General features: G+C 33.7%; 1 pseudogene; it reads left to right on the forward strand.

Moving 5' to 3' along the window:
- The first annotated feature begins 732 nt into the window (after positions 1-732).
- LOC100855601 overlaps positions 733-15,384 on the forward strand; it is a 130,099-nt pseudogene continuing 115,447 nt past the window's right edge.

The following is a 15,384-nucleotide window of genomic DNA, read 5'->3' on the forward strand; positions in this document are numbered from 1 at the left end:
GCTATTATTATTATAATGATGATGTCATACTCAAGTAGAAATACAGTTGGTAAATGAAATAACTACATGTGAAGTCAGGAAGAAAGATTTTGTCTGGCCATAAAGAATCAAGAATAATTTGCATTTGGTAGACATTCTTTCTAACTAGATCTTGCTGGTTCTTATTTTGAATTCCCATAACAATTCCTTCTTTAAGTCACTTAACTTGAATTATTCTCGAATAAAACTGTTAGTAATGATTGTGGCTAAGTCATTTGTATTCTCCAGTATGATCTGAATACATTCCACATTTAAAAAAGAAAGTTGAAAATATTTTGTGGTAGTTTGTTGAGGGGAGGAGAATGAGTAAGGACATGGCATGGGTGTGGTGCAAAAGAGCTTACAGCCGGCATACATGCCTAGATTCTAACCCGGGTTAGTCACTAACTGGTAGATGATGGCTATAAAATGGCTATATAGTTGTTCATTGCTTTCTTAACTTCTTCCAGGGCTGAAGTTTTCTCAACTGCAAAATTAGGTGGGCAAAGCATATCATTTCTAAGTTTCCTTCCAGAGAAATCTCAAAAAAAAAAAAAAATCATAGCAGAAGGGTATGTAAATCGAAGCGTGTAAAGGTAATGATTCAAGGGTGAGTGGAATGATGGGTGGGATGTTAGAATTGTAGATGGAATGACCTAATTACAACATGTTCAAGCAAGGACAATGGTGAGCTCTTTGGCAGCAGTTGTCCTAACAGCCCACACTAAAGTTGAAACTGATACAAAGAAAATTAAGTTACAAGGTGCAGAACATTTTTAGAATTTAGGGCAGGAACTAGCCTTTCTTTCACTTTGGGGGGAAAACTAAAATTTGACAGAATGGGTTTGTAGGATTTTCAGGTATTTTCTCAAGACTCAAGAAAACGGAAGACTTTGAAACACCTTGTTCTTAGTAAGTACTTTTTTTTTTCTTGAATCTGAGAATTAGCAAGGTTATATATAATAGGGAAGATTATACTCTTCAATGTCTCTAATGCTGTGGTTTGATAAGTAAAGGTAGAGCTAGGATAAAGACATGACTTGATATACTGAAAATGGAATAAGAAACATCAACCATGTTTTTGGAAAACAGAAATAAAACATGTTGGTAAAGAATCTTTTATTTGTACTTCTGCTTCTTTTCTGTGGCAGATACAGATTAAAATACTTATCTTGAGAAGCCTGATTAAAGAAAGTAGTTATCTTTATATAAACAAACTAATCTAGAGTCATGTTAAATTTTTTGACCTTTATAGTGGAACAGGAACAATTTTTTGGTTTTAATTTAGAATCTCCTCTTTGATTTGTTATGCACAAATTAAGCTTCTTCCTATTAATGAGCTGTCTTCAGATTTAAGATACAAATCAGAAAGGGTCCCAGTCTCCAGCCTCAGATGATCACATGGCACTTGATTTCTGAGAGCACTTAAAGACAAACATTTTTTTGTTTTGTTTTGTTTTGTTTTTTTTAATTTGGCATTTTCCTTGAGGAAATAGCAACTATTTTGAAAAGTTCCTCACATGTTGCTTAGGTGATAATGTGGTAGGAGGAAAAGCATTCATGAGAATTCTGTTTCTCTGCTTCTCTGAGACAGATTCTTTGATTCTCTTTTGGTTTGTCCAAGAGAGCAGGCCTTCCAGATATGGAGAATGTTCTTGCATTCACATGACATTTAAGCAAATTATGACACCAATCCTCAGAGTGTTCAGCCTAGCTTAGGGTCAGTAATTGAGCTAAGAATGCTCAGGCTTGTGTTTGTCAGAATGTTTATGCTTTCCTCCTTGGGCATAATGTCTATGGGCAAGAAATTCAATGTGAAGGAAGAGAAAAGGAGACTATTTCCTCATTCTAACATGCTATGGGAAGAGAGAGTGCAGTTTTAGGTTGGAGCTGCATAAATCTTTAGGGTAAAACAAAAACCCATTAAAAGGTGAGAACTGCAGAAATATCTACCCTCTTCCAAAATAATGTGTTTGGCATCATGCACTTGGGAGACTAAATTCAATAGGAAAATTAAGCTCACAGGGAAGCTCTGTTTGAACATCTACTTGGAGTGTGTGAGCAGTCTACAAATAAAAAACCACAATAGTCAAAATATAAGGGAAAACTTTGGGGTTTAGAACAGCGATGATCATTTCTAGGGAAAATCATTAGAGAAGTGATCTTCAAGTTATCCATTAAAATGTTTTTGTTTCTTTTTATAACAAGAAAAAAATGCAAATTAAATCAAATATATTACTTTTCTTCCAACTGGAAAAGATACAAAAATTTTATAGAAACATTATTGGCCAAAATGTTTAAAAGAATGATATTCATACATTAATGGTAGCTATGTACTTTGGTTCAATGTTTCAGAGAGACTGTGATAATTGTTATTTAATTATTCTATTCCTTTAAATATCCTGTAGATATATTCATATGTGGGAAATTGCATACCTGCTATACTGAAAATAATCTACAATGTGATAACATGCGGTGTTAAGAACAAAACAGAATACATCTAGAAAGCAGTATTATACATTTATATCTTATGTATTTATGTAGAGTGATTTCCAAAATACATGCTTAAGTAAATACAGCCAAGTGCTCTATATACATCAGAGCAGTGTGCATAATATGCTATCATGTGTGTTGAAAAAAAGAGAATTTTATATACATAGAAGATCTTTGAAAAGAATTATTATAAACTAAAAACTCTGGTTACATCTGATTACTTGGCGGTCAGGTTTTGGGAGGGAGACTTCCACCTTTTTGAATGAGATGCCATGAATATTTTTATTTTAAAACAAATGAAAAATAAAATATATGTAAGTCTATAAATAAAATCAATTATTAGACATAGTATTTGGAATACAGAGGAATAAGTGAAAAATACTTAACTTATAGTATAAACACACCTAGCATTATAGAATATTTCTAATAATTCTTTTATAAACATTCATATTTTTTCATGTAGATGAACTAGTGCTTCTTTTGGTTAATGTGCCAAAATTACATCATTTCATTACTTCAAAACATGACATTTAATGATTTTGAATGACATTATATCCACAAAGAATAACTTATTTTACTATTTTTCAATGTTGCATGGTTAAGGTTTTAACTCTTATAATGAACTTTTATTAATATATTTTGTTTGTTTTAGGTTACATACTTCCTAAAATAGAATTATTTAGTCAAGTGGTATATATTTATTTAGAATACCAGTAGTATATAAAAATAAAGTGCCCAGTTCATAACACCCTTTCCTAGTACTAACCGGCAAAATGTGACATTTTGTAGTTATTTTAAACTGCCAATGAATTTACTGATTTAAGTATTCATTGATTTGTTATTAGCTAGTTGCATTTGCCTGTGTGTGTTTGTGTGTGTGTGTGTGTGTTTCTATGTAGTTGTTTCCATGTACTTGTTATTTACTAGGGGATTTTAGCGTTTTTCTTATCAATTTATGCCGACTTATTTTACATTGAAGTTATTCTTTGTCCAATATTTATTATATTTTCATCTTCTTTCTTTGAAAGGTTTTTTCATAATTTTTAAGCTTATAAATTCATTCCTCAATTAAGATTAGATTTATATTCACCTCTATTGTCATCTGTATTTTATCAATTGACTTTTAAAAATACAATTTGTTGAGACTATGATGAGACAAAGAGTAAGATTGTTTTCCCAGGGAGAGCCATTTTCTATTATACTTTTTTGCTATTTGTTTATGTTAGAAGGACTTTCATCTTTAAGTGAAGAAAGCTGTTCATATCGTCAGGTCCTGACAATTTTAGAAAATGTCCTTCTTTTCTGAAATAGGGACTGCATTCAGTTTCTTAGATACTGGCCTTGATTTTTGATAGAAATGTGAAGTAAAATGCTTTGAAATATCTTTTTACTTTCTCCCTATCCTTGGCTATCTGTTTCAATATCTAATTGTGCATGAAGCATAGTTATGACTTTAGCCTAACTTCATCCATGTATTATAGATGCAGTTCTCTCCAGGATCTGGCAATATGTTGATTAATATTCTTTCTTTCCAATAGGGCTCTTTCTTTTCCATGGCTTTTTGATGAGATGTAAAGAGACAGTAAATCAGATAGTGATGGTTAAGAATCAGGATTCCAAATATAAGTTAGTTTTTAAAGATGATTTAACAATGTGCAGAAAACATTCATTTTATTCAGTGATAAATTCATATTAAAATGTTAATTGATTATTGATTATTTTCAAGGGATTGCTGACTTTAAAGGTAAAAATAGTCTCAAGATTATCTAATTCATGTATTTTATTATTCATTTGTTTTTCTTAAAAAACATCTGAAATTCCTTTCTTGTGTCTTTTATTTCATAAGATCCTGAGGTGTATTTTTCTTAGGGTTTAAGCATATTTTTCTTAGTGTTTGATAAATTTCTGTCAATTTTAATAAAATTTTCCAATTAGAAATTTGAATTTCTCTCTTTCCTGGTGCTCTAACCTCTAGGGGGTGCTCAAGGCAGCTCCTCTGATATTTCAAACCCAAGGAAGAGCTGGATACTCAAAAAATGGAAGTAATTTAAGCTAGTGCTAAGATTTAGTTTTTGCTTGATGAGTAAAGTGATTAATGACTCCAATGCTGTATCATCTGGGCTTTTTATAATCTTTTCTTTTGAATTCATTTTCCCTCTTTGAATTGCTTCTCTGTCTTAGAACTCTATGTAAACTAAGCAGAATTGTGAGTCTTTCTCCTTCTTTAGACAAGGTAGGGCATAAGTAAAAGATTTGCCTTTGTCTAGTCTCGCCACTTTGATTTGTCAAGAGTATGTAAAAGAATGCTTCTGGGTATTAGTGATTTGACCAAGTTCTCTAGGAGATGGCACTGGAATTAGAGTCAAAGGATAAATGAGTAATTGTTATTTTCTATGAGTAATAGTTATTTTATATATACTGTCCTCGTTCTACGTCCTATATCCGCCAATTGTAGCAAAAGATGGCTATCATGGGTTTAGGATTTTGAGGTCCCAACTGACAAGTTTTCTATCTCATCATAATTCCCACGTGCAGGGTACAGCTATATATATATGATCTCATTTAAGGACTCATACAACTATATGAGAACAGTCTTGCTGTCTCCTTCTTAAAGATGATAATGTAGAGGTTTAAAATATTAAGCAAAATGCCTTATCACATGGCTGATAAGAATCAGGATCAGAACTTGAAATCAAGATGTTCCAAGTTTAAAGGTCAGTTGCTTAGTGAGCTAAGTGCTGTAGTTCGAGGTTCCCTAGAAAAAAATAGTGTAGATGGCCTGTTTTCAAGAAGTTTGTAGTCTAGTGAAGAAAAAAATCTAAATACATATATTCAATAAAATGTTATGTGTGTTTGATTAAAGTCTTTTTGGAATATGATAGCAAAGCTAAATTAGCTTTGAAGGGTTGAAGTTTCTGAACATTTGAACAAAGGCTTATCTAACTGGCTGCTACTCATTCAGTTACTACCAGTTGCATCTTCTGTAGAAGTGGTAATAGGCAGGGATAATACTTAATGGCATATTAGGCTTTCGAAAATTTCTGGAAGTAAGTTACTTTTACATCATAAATCCCTGGCTGTGCTAAAGATATTATAGTTAAGATTGAAAGGTCAAAGAAATCAGAGTCCTATTTAAAACATATCAAATTCACTATGTTATTTTTATTAATTTCAGTTATCATGCAAGGGTTCATTTATTTTGTAATTTTAAACAAGATATTTTCCAATAAGATGAACTCATCATTACAACACATTGAATTTATGAAGCATTTTGTCACTTAAATTTATACATAGACTTATACAGTCCTTCAAACAACTAGCATTTTCAGATTTTTTTTTTTTTTTGCTTATATATAGGCAGATTTCAGTACTCTTCCCCCAAACCCCAGACTGAGAAACTGAACTAGCAAAATAGTAGTTGCCAAAGGGATTAAGTTAGTCTAATAGATGTTGCTGTTTGTAGATAAGGGGCCCACACATGATAATTTTTTAGGACACTGATAAGAAAGTGACACTTTTTCAGAAGAAAATATTCAAACTTTCTGCGTGCAATTTTCCTATCAATTTTTGGGAAAGATTTTTTTTGGGGGGGGGTATATCTATGCCAATTGTGCTGCAGAACTGTTCCAAGTTGGACTCTTAGTCCAACTAAGACTTTTTGCCATTTGGCAAAAAGAGCAAAGGCAGATATTCTCTTTGCCACATGACACTGTGGCACTTCATACATTTATCAAATGTTTATCAAAGTGCAAATTACTTGAATCAATGTTTTTTAAAATGCACATTCCCGAGTTCTACCTGGACCTATGACATTAGAGTTTCTTTAGGTAACTCATGAAAACTTGGATTTTTAATAAGCATCACAATTATATATCATGAAGTTTGAGAACTAGTAATGCTATGCCTTTGGTTGGATGTTTATGCTATGTACCTAGCCATTTGATTGCTACCTTACCCTTCCCCTGGAATTAAAATCAGGTTAACTAGAAGAAAATAGAAGAAAAAGGAAATGTTTTATCTCACTGAGTAGCAGGATTTACACACAGTTTTGGGTGCCTTGTGTTTGAAAATCTCAAATGCTTGAGGATATATATGTTCCTGATTTGGGGATAAGTATTTCTGTTTTCTGGCCTCATCGTGTCAGGTTTTCTGTTTTTTTTTTTTTTTTTAAGTTCTTTTTTTTCCTCATATCATTGATCCCTGGGCATTGACAACGGAGGTTTCATTTTCCCTGTCTATAATCCACTTTGTTGCACCAGTCCTATCATCTTGAGCCCTAAAAGCTGTGTATTGTGATGGTGTTGAAGAGGCTATCTATCCATGGATCAGAATCAACTGGGAGTCTGGCATTTGGAGATCAAAAATGCTACTTTAACTTTTGATAAAAGCTTAAAGTAGAGAATAAAGTTTATGTATATAGCCAACTGGATTTTTGAATATTGTATTTAAAGTCTAAAGAACGACTTGCTCCGTGGTGAAGTGGAAGCCAGCAGACCCCTAAAGGTCTGCCTCTGTGATGGAGGAGGAGACTATGCATTCTTCTTATTGGGTAGCTGGTTCTATAATAAACAAAGAAAGTCAATGGAGTATGCTTAGTATATTTTTTCATCAGTAATCAATTGATAGGATCTGCCTTCTCCTGTAGGGAAGTATAATTAGATAGGAATGGAAAGAGAAGCCAGAAATGTTACATTAGTTTAGTTCACTTATTTCGAAACATGGGGAGCAGAAAATAAATATAACTACTTGCCTAGTGTTTTGGGCTCCCAGGTCTTGTCAGTTTTCCTCTAGTTAATGTGACCTGCTGTTAGAAGCTTGTACTGTCTGTGTCATACAATACACCATTATTAACTATACTCACTATGCTGTACATTACATCCAAATGAATTATTTATTTTGTAACTGGAAGTTTGTACCCTTTGACCTCCTTCAGCCATTTAGCCCACCCCCACACTCAACACCACCTCCCCCATCATTTCTAAAGTCACATTCCATTGTGTTACTTGATTGCCATCCCTTAGGATTTTCATGTTTCACTATTGAGTGTTTAGTGTGTTGTAGGCCCTGTTCTAAAACTTCTATAAACATCTATTAACTCATTTAACTCTAAAGTTCACAAAGTGGGAGTATACACAAGAATTTTATAGTGTAGATTTTACTGATGAGAGCATTGAGACTTAGAATTATTAAATAACTTGCCCAAGGCCAAAATCTAGCATGCGTTTGAATCACAGTTTAAATCCCAGAAAATTTAATGGTGCCAAAGAAATTTATTGAGGAAAGGATAGTTAACGGTATAGAACCTACTGAATATCTACATGCAGATAAATGAATTTATGCAATCATTTTACATCATACACAAAAATTAACTAGAAATTTTATCATAAGCTTAAGTGTAAGCTCTAAAACAATATAACATTTGGAAGAAACCATAGTAGAAAGTTTTCAAGATTTTGCCGTAAGCAAATTTTTTCTGGACACTATAATTAAAGCAAGTCTATTTAAAAAAAGGTAAGTTAGACTCCATCACAATTAAAAATTTTGTTCTTCAAAAGACATCATTAAAAAAATTAAAAGATAAGGGACATACTAGGAGAAAATACTATCAAAACACATATATGATAAAGGACTTGTATGATATGAATATATATGTCACTAAGGGGTATATGTGAATGGCTAGTAACCAATTGCAAAGACGTTCAGCATCCTTAATCAATAAAAATTGCAAATTAAAACCACAATCAAATACTATTTAATACTCAGTGGAATGTTTATAATTAATGATAGGCAATAACAACATTGCCAAAGATACGGAGAAATAGGAATCCTCATGCACTGCTTGTGTAGCCACTTCAGAATGTATTTACTAAGGGGAAATGAAAACACATGTGCATAGAAATATATGCACATGAATGTTTAAAGCAACATTACTCAAAATTTTAAAAACTAGAATCAATGTAAATATTGATCAACTGCTGAATAGATAGTCAAATGTGGTCTCAATATAATGGAATACAACTCAACAATGAAAAAAGAATTAACTCATGACACATGCTACATCATGAATGAACCTCAAAGACATTATACTAGGCGAAATAATCTGGACACAGGAGACCATGTTTGGATGATTCTATTGATATGCAATGTTCTAAAAGGCAAATTTAAAGCATCAGAAAGTAGATTAGTGGTTTCCTGGCACTGGAGTTAGAATGAGGCTTACCAGTAAGAGGGCCTAGGAAATGTCATGGGGAATGAAAACATTCTGAAACTGATTTATGATGATGGTTGCACCACTCAGTAAAGTTGATAAAAGTCATTGATTTGTAAATTTAAAATGGGTGAATTTCATGATATGTAAAGTGTATTTCAATAAAGCTGTTAAAAATATGAAGAATTCCACCTTAAATTGTGTGAACTTACTCCCTGGCTAATGGCCAGGATAATTAGGCTATATTGGCATGCCTGTTCGAATCCATATGTCTGGTAAAGTTTTATAATATATAGTTTTTCTGATTTGCTAAAGAGTAACTTCATACTGCATGAGAGAGAAGAAAATTAGTGCTTCAGAGTTCTGGCCAAATGGTTTCACCTTATTGATGAATGCTGTCAATTGAAAACACACACACACACACACACACACACACCAGTTTTATCTAGGAGCGTACACTTAAATCTGAGTTAGTAGAACATTATTTCAGTTAGCTAATTTCTATGTTCTCTCTCTTTGAATAAAATACTTGAGAATTTAAAATAAGCTAGAGATATTTTTAAAATGAACAGGTTTACAATGGCATCTAAACTGGTCCCTTGGGAGCAAAAGCAAGGACCATAATATATTTTTCTCATTTACTTAACACTCAGCCTCAAGCTAACGAACAAGGTCAATCTTATTAAAAGGAGATTTGGGACAATTTGTCTCTCCAGAAACTAAAGTTAAAAAACATGGTTAAGATCAAGTGTCTGAAAAGATTCTGAGAAACTTCAAGAACAATGTATCCTGCTCTCTTTCCTTTTTTGGTATAGTAAGTGATAACAGTAACATTTTGGTACTACATAATGTTCTTTTGCAGCTCTGTGGTCTGTACCAGATATCAACTTGTTAATTATTTTTGGAGGTTAAATAACAATGATGAGTTTTCCAAGTGACTTCTTAAACCTAGAAAAAATGTGACTGCTTTATGGCACATACTTTCAACATAATTTTCATGGGGAGGATCTCCAAAGAATAATACATTACACTAGCTAGAAAACAAAAGGTTTGGAAAGAATTTAACCACGCACCTCAAATAAAAATTAGAGTGAGGCAAAAATATTGCATAACTCACAGCAATCAAAATAGATTAGGTATGTAAAATATTTTTGGAAAAATGTCTTGAAAGAGATGTGACCATTCTTTTCAAAAATCTTTCCATGTTCTTGATGTGTGCTTATATGACTCGGTGGCAGCCATGCTCGAATAGCTGTCAAGCTACTAGTAATTACTGGGTTACTAGGATTTTAGCATACTCGAGGGATTATAAAGGTCTACTAGGATACTCAGTTGCAGATGAGAGAACTGTTGAGACACCAAGGCTAAGAGGGATGTGCCACAGAATAGCTGCATAGCTATTGTGAAGTGTATAAAGCACCTTTCAACAATCCCTTATTATGAAAGATCTGCTTGACTTCCTCCCAAGCCCCGAGTGCCAGAATTCAACAGCCTGGAACCCTCTGAAAGCATCTGCCAGAAATTACATCAGATTCTACCCAGAGAACTCTGAAACATATGAACACTGCATTTCAGAAGCCAAAAGACAAAATACAGGAAGGACATAAATATAATTCAGCAGCTGTGTGAAAGGAAATATCCTTGTGTATCTCCTTAGCTGCAGAGGAAGAGAGTAAAAGAGAATATCATTATTTATTTACAACACTTGGTCAGGAAACCTTGAATTTGATCAAGATAGCCACATCTCAAACATAATTGAAAGGGGAATCAAACCAATAGAAAAGTAATAGATAATAAAGAAAGTAAGTGATGTGTGGCTCTTTTGGCCCTCTAAAACTTTCTTTCTTTTTTAAATTTTATTTTAATTTGTCCACTAAATCTCTCTGTTTTAACTTGTTGATCTGAGAAATAAGCATATTTTAACAATTCAGATGTTTCATACTTGTTGATAGCCTTTTGTTATAAGCTTAGGAAACTAATTTTAAATGGAAAATATATACAGACTTTATTCCTATTTTACATGCAGATGTTAAGATGGAGGAAATGTTCAGAACTGTGAAAAAATGTCTGACACACATCAGTTTGTTGTTGGATTCTCAGGACCTCTATTTCACTGAATTAACAACGTTTTCCCCTTTACAGTTCTTTATATCTCTTTACTTGATATTTGCAGAAAATAAAGGATAAGTGATTATACTCCTAGACAAAATCTGGGAGTATAAAATTTTTGTTGTGATAGTAGAAATGACAAAAGTCATAGATGTATTTTGAACTTGATAATGACAACCAACAGCAATAGCAATGCCCTTACATAGTGACTATTTTTGTCACTAGAGGCTAGATTGAAATAAGATAATATATGTGAATCCTGGTGCACCAAAGATATTCGTGAAAGGGTAATTCCTATTCACCAAAGACAGCTTTAAATTTATTTCTAATATGGAGACCAAGAGCCACTTAACAATGTGACTTATCTATCCCTCTTCCTATTTTTCTGTGCTTCTTCTCTTTGAGACTTTGAAGACTGCAAGATAGAAGAAGGAACAAAAAACTGTGAGTCCAGGAACTTTAGGTTTACCTTGCTTCAGCCATTGGCATGCCCTGACTGCAGACCTCATTATTTCTCTAATCATTTTCTAAAAGTTTCCACTAAGCCACAAATTCTATCTTAATGGAAAAAACAGGGTGTTCATTGGTTGCAGGTCTGTCTCTTTTCTCCTCATACTTCAAGGAGCAGCTTGAATCTAGTTTGTGAGGCTTCCATGTGGTCCTCACAAACCTAATCATTGCCATCTTTGTGGGTCTCATTGAATTTTGTTCATTCTAATGGACCATTAGGGATCATCAGATCAGTTGCTTTTTTTTTTTTTTTAAGATTTTATTCAATTATTGGGAGGGAGAGAGAGAGAGCATGAGCAGGGAGAGGGAAAAAGAATCTCAAGCAAACTCTGCACTGAGTGCAAAGCCTGATGCAGGACTCAGTTCTACCACCCTGAAATCAAGAGTTGGGTGCTTAACTGACTGAACCAGCCAGGCACCCTACATCAGTTGCTTATTGCTACATCTCTCCAATAGATTGTCTGAGTAACTCTGTCTAGAGGCAATGGCTTCTTCAGTTCTGTATTTAGTTCTTTCCATAGTACCCATCCTATTCTACAAATATTTGTTGAGCTGTATGGATGTGTAAGAAGAGGAACTTCTGTAAACACATTCTGTTTATCTTTTTTTCTCTTTCAATTATTTTATTATTTTTAGCTTTGTAGAGATATAGTTGATTTAAAAATATTGCACACTCTTAATGTAAGCATCCTGATAAATTTGAACATATGCATACACTTATGATATCATCACTATAATCAAGTTGCTAAACATATCTACAACTTCCAAAAATTTCTTGTGTTTTTGTGTGTCTGTGTATGTTTTGTCATAAGAACATGTAACATGAAATCTATCCTCTTAACATATTTAAAAATATATAATGCTGTATTACTACAGCAGGGGTCTGTGTTATACAGCAGATCTCTAGAACGTATTCATCTTGAATAACTGAAATGTTTAAGTTCTTGTTCTTGTCTTATTTCTTTCTGGAGTAAAGATAATAATTTAAAAAATAGATTTTTTAACTAGAGAGAATCACAAACAATTTTTTTCTGGCAAGGGCTCTTGAAGCAAGGAAATGTGGCATAGAGGGGTAATCATTCTGCGAATTCAAGTTAATTACAATCCTTTACTCTTTATCTTTTTGTCTGAATGCTTGAGTTGAGCATCTCTAAAATCCTGCTTTAACACCAAACAAGAAAAAATGCACAGTGCTCTCCTTTTCCCTTTCCCTTTAATACGAAATAATGGCTTTAAAACATTTTCACATGACAAATTTGACTGCTATTGTATATAGTTTTTCTTGTTTTACCAAGTAGTCTCTAGATTCAGGGTTTTTTTTTTTTTAAGATTTTATTTATTTATTCATGAGAGACAGACAGAGAGAGGCAGAGACACAGGCAGAGGGAGAAGCAGGCTCCCTGTAGGGAGCCCAATGTGGGACTCAATCCCAGATCCCAGGATCGTGACCTGAGCCAAAGGCAGATGCTCCAACTACTGAGCCACCCAGGTGCCCCTAGATCCAGGTTTTAAGCAGGCAATAATTTTTGTTTAATATAAATCTAGCATGAAATCCAGAATAAAAAGTAATTTAGTTTCCTTTCTCCTCCTCTTTCCCTTCTTTCCTTCCTTCCTTCCTTCCTTCCTTCCTTCCTTCCTTCCTTCCTTCCTTCCTTCCTTCCTTCTCTCTTTTCTCCTACCATTCATTTATAAGACATATATATGTCTGATAGGAAAAAGGGATTTCCAAAATAGTTGCTTAATGGATAAAGAATAAATTTAAACCTTAAAACAGTTCTACATGGCAAGAGTTCTTTCATCCACTTTAGAAGTATAGAAACCAAGGCTCGGATAAGGTTAGTGAGTCAAAGTCAACACAGATAGTAGAAACAGAATCTGGTTTAAATCTGGCTCTTCTTTTCCTCTTAATCCAATTCTCTTCCCAGTTTGCTACATCTCACTAACTGCTCTGAGGATACGGGAGACAAGTTTTTTTTTTTTCCTTCAAAGAGGCCATTGTCCAGATTTTATTCTCATTATAGCTTTGTGATTAGCCTGTAATTTTCCTATCCCAGGAGATAATATTAGGCTTTTAACTAGAGAAATATATATTTACAACTATTATAACAGCTTGAGAATTACAACTAATTTGGGTGTGCACTACTACATTCACACAAACACACCCACATTTCACACACACATAGTCTCTTTGGTTTGATTTTGCTGTTTCTTAATGTGTGATATTGTCCTCTAGATCCTACTCTATCAATATGAGTGTTGTGTGTGGGTAAGAAGAGAGAAATAAATATATAAAAATCCCAAAATAAATTTATCCTTGGTTAAATTCTGAGATGAGTCTAGCAGAAGGGGAAGATAGCATGGGCTGATGAGGGATTCTTATAGGGTTGAAGACTATTGGTGCACTGTTAAATAGCTCTTACAAATATACAAATATTTGCTAGGTCATACTTTAGAAAGATGAAATTAAGTTTTATTTATATAAATAACATATATGAGTGAATGGTTTTGAATAAAGAGTTGTCACATTTTCACTGGTTATCTAGTGTACTCATTTTTGGCCCTGAACCTTGACCTGTCATTGGGAATTACTTGTTTCATATAAATAGTACCTGAAATAATTATTTTTTGAGACATATGACAATAAAATGAATATAATTGCTCAATTTAGTAAATGGAATGATCTTTATATAGTTACCAAGCCATTAATATTAAGATAGTTATCCATAGAACAATCTATAGGTCCCAGTTAACTAGCATATTTTTGAAATTCTTAGCAAGTGCATTAGTTCAAACTTTTTCATTGCAAGCACAAGAATCATATTTTTACTAGCTTCTACAAAAATGGGGGGTTTAAGAAAAAAAGCATGATGTGCATTACAGCCTAAGACATGAACGTAGGTGGACACCAAGACCTACTGAGACCAATGATTTGAAGACAGTAAAGATTCTTTTTCTCCTTGTTTCACCTAAACATATTTTGAATATCTGCTTCCTTCTTTTCTCCTTGATTTTGTCCTCACACTCTGTCTAGATTAGCTAGCCTACTTTGAAAAATAGCAATTAAGAATTTCTGAGGCTCCTATGTTCTCTATTAGTTTCAGTTCCAAATTTTACTTTATTTTATTTTTTATTATTTTTTATTTATTTTAGTGGGAGAGTATACATGACAGGAAGAGTGGGGGTGGAGGGGCAAAAGGAGAAGAAAGGGAGAATCTTAAGCGGTCTTCACGTTCAGCATGGAGCCTGTCATGGACCTCAGTCTCATGACTGCAAGATCACGATGTGAGCCAAAACCAAGAGCTGGACACTTAACTGACTGAGCCACCCAGGCACCCGTAATACCAAATTTTAGAAGAGAGTTTCCTTGGCTAGACCTTGGTCATGTTCCCATTTCTGAACCAAGTGACTCTGCCAAGGAGTCATATTATTAATATTCACTTTGTTGCTGCATATGTCAATTGTTAATACCAGGAAACTTTAAGTGGGTGTATATTGTGGTAGGGATGTGGTGCAGAGAGGAGCAGGATGTGCAGTTATCCACTACATACGGGTTTTGTTTAGGCGATTTCTCTTTTCTGGAAAATAGTTCCTAGGTTTTGTTTTATTTTATTTTTTGCTAATTGAAAGAGTATTATTAATGTGAAAAAATGACTTATTTTCTGGGTTGTACTACTCCCCATCCCCTCTGATATTTTACCCCAAATTTTACCATCACTGCTGATACCTGAGATTTTACTGCCTTGTGATTTCATGTCCAGGAAATTCTCTTTGTCTTCCTAAAAGTCTCAGGTAACAAATTGATCCAATGGGGCATTGATTTAATTAATGAACATTAGCATGTCTGTTAAGCTCTTTCCCTAGATGTTGGTGTTCTCTTTGCTCAACTAACATGATCTACACTCTAGTACACAAGTCAAATTCTTGTATGCCTCCCTGAGATTGTTTTTTCCCATAGGGTCTGACTTACTCTCTCTCTCTCTCTGGGAAATTGATCCCTGTTCCACTGCTGTTAGCACCATCAGTAGTGACTTTGGCAAGTACATGGC

The sequence above is a fragment of the Canis lupus genome, chromosome 13 (genome assembly GCF_011100685.1).
Source record: "Canis lupus familiaris isolate Mischka breed German Shepherd chromosome 13, alternate assembly UU_Cfam_GSD_1.0, whole genome shotgun sequence".
Lineage (NCBI taxonomy): Eukaryota > Metazoa > Chordata > Mammalia > Carnivora > Canidae > Canis > Canis lupus.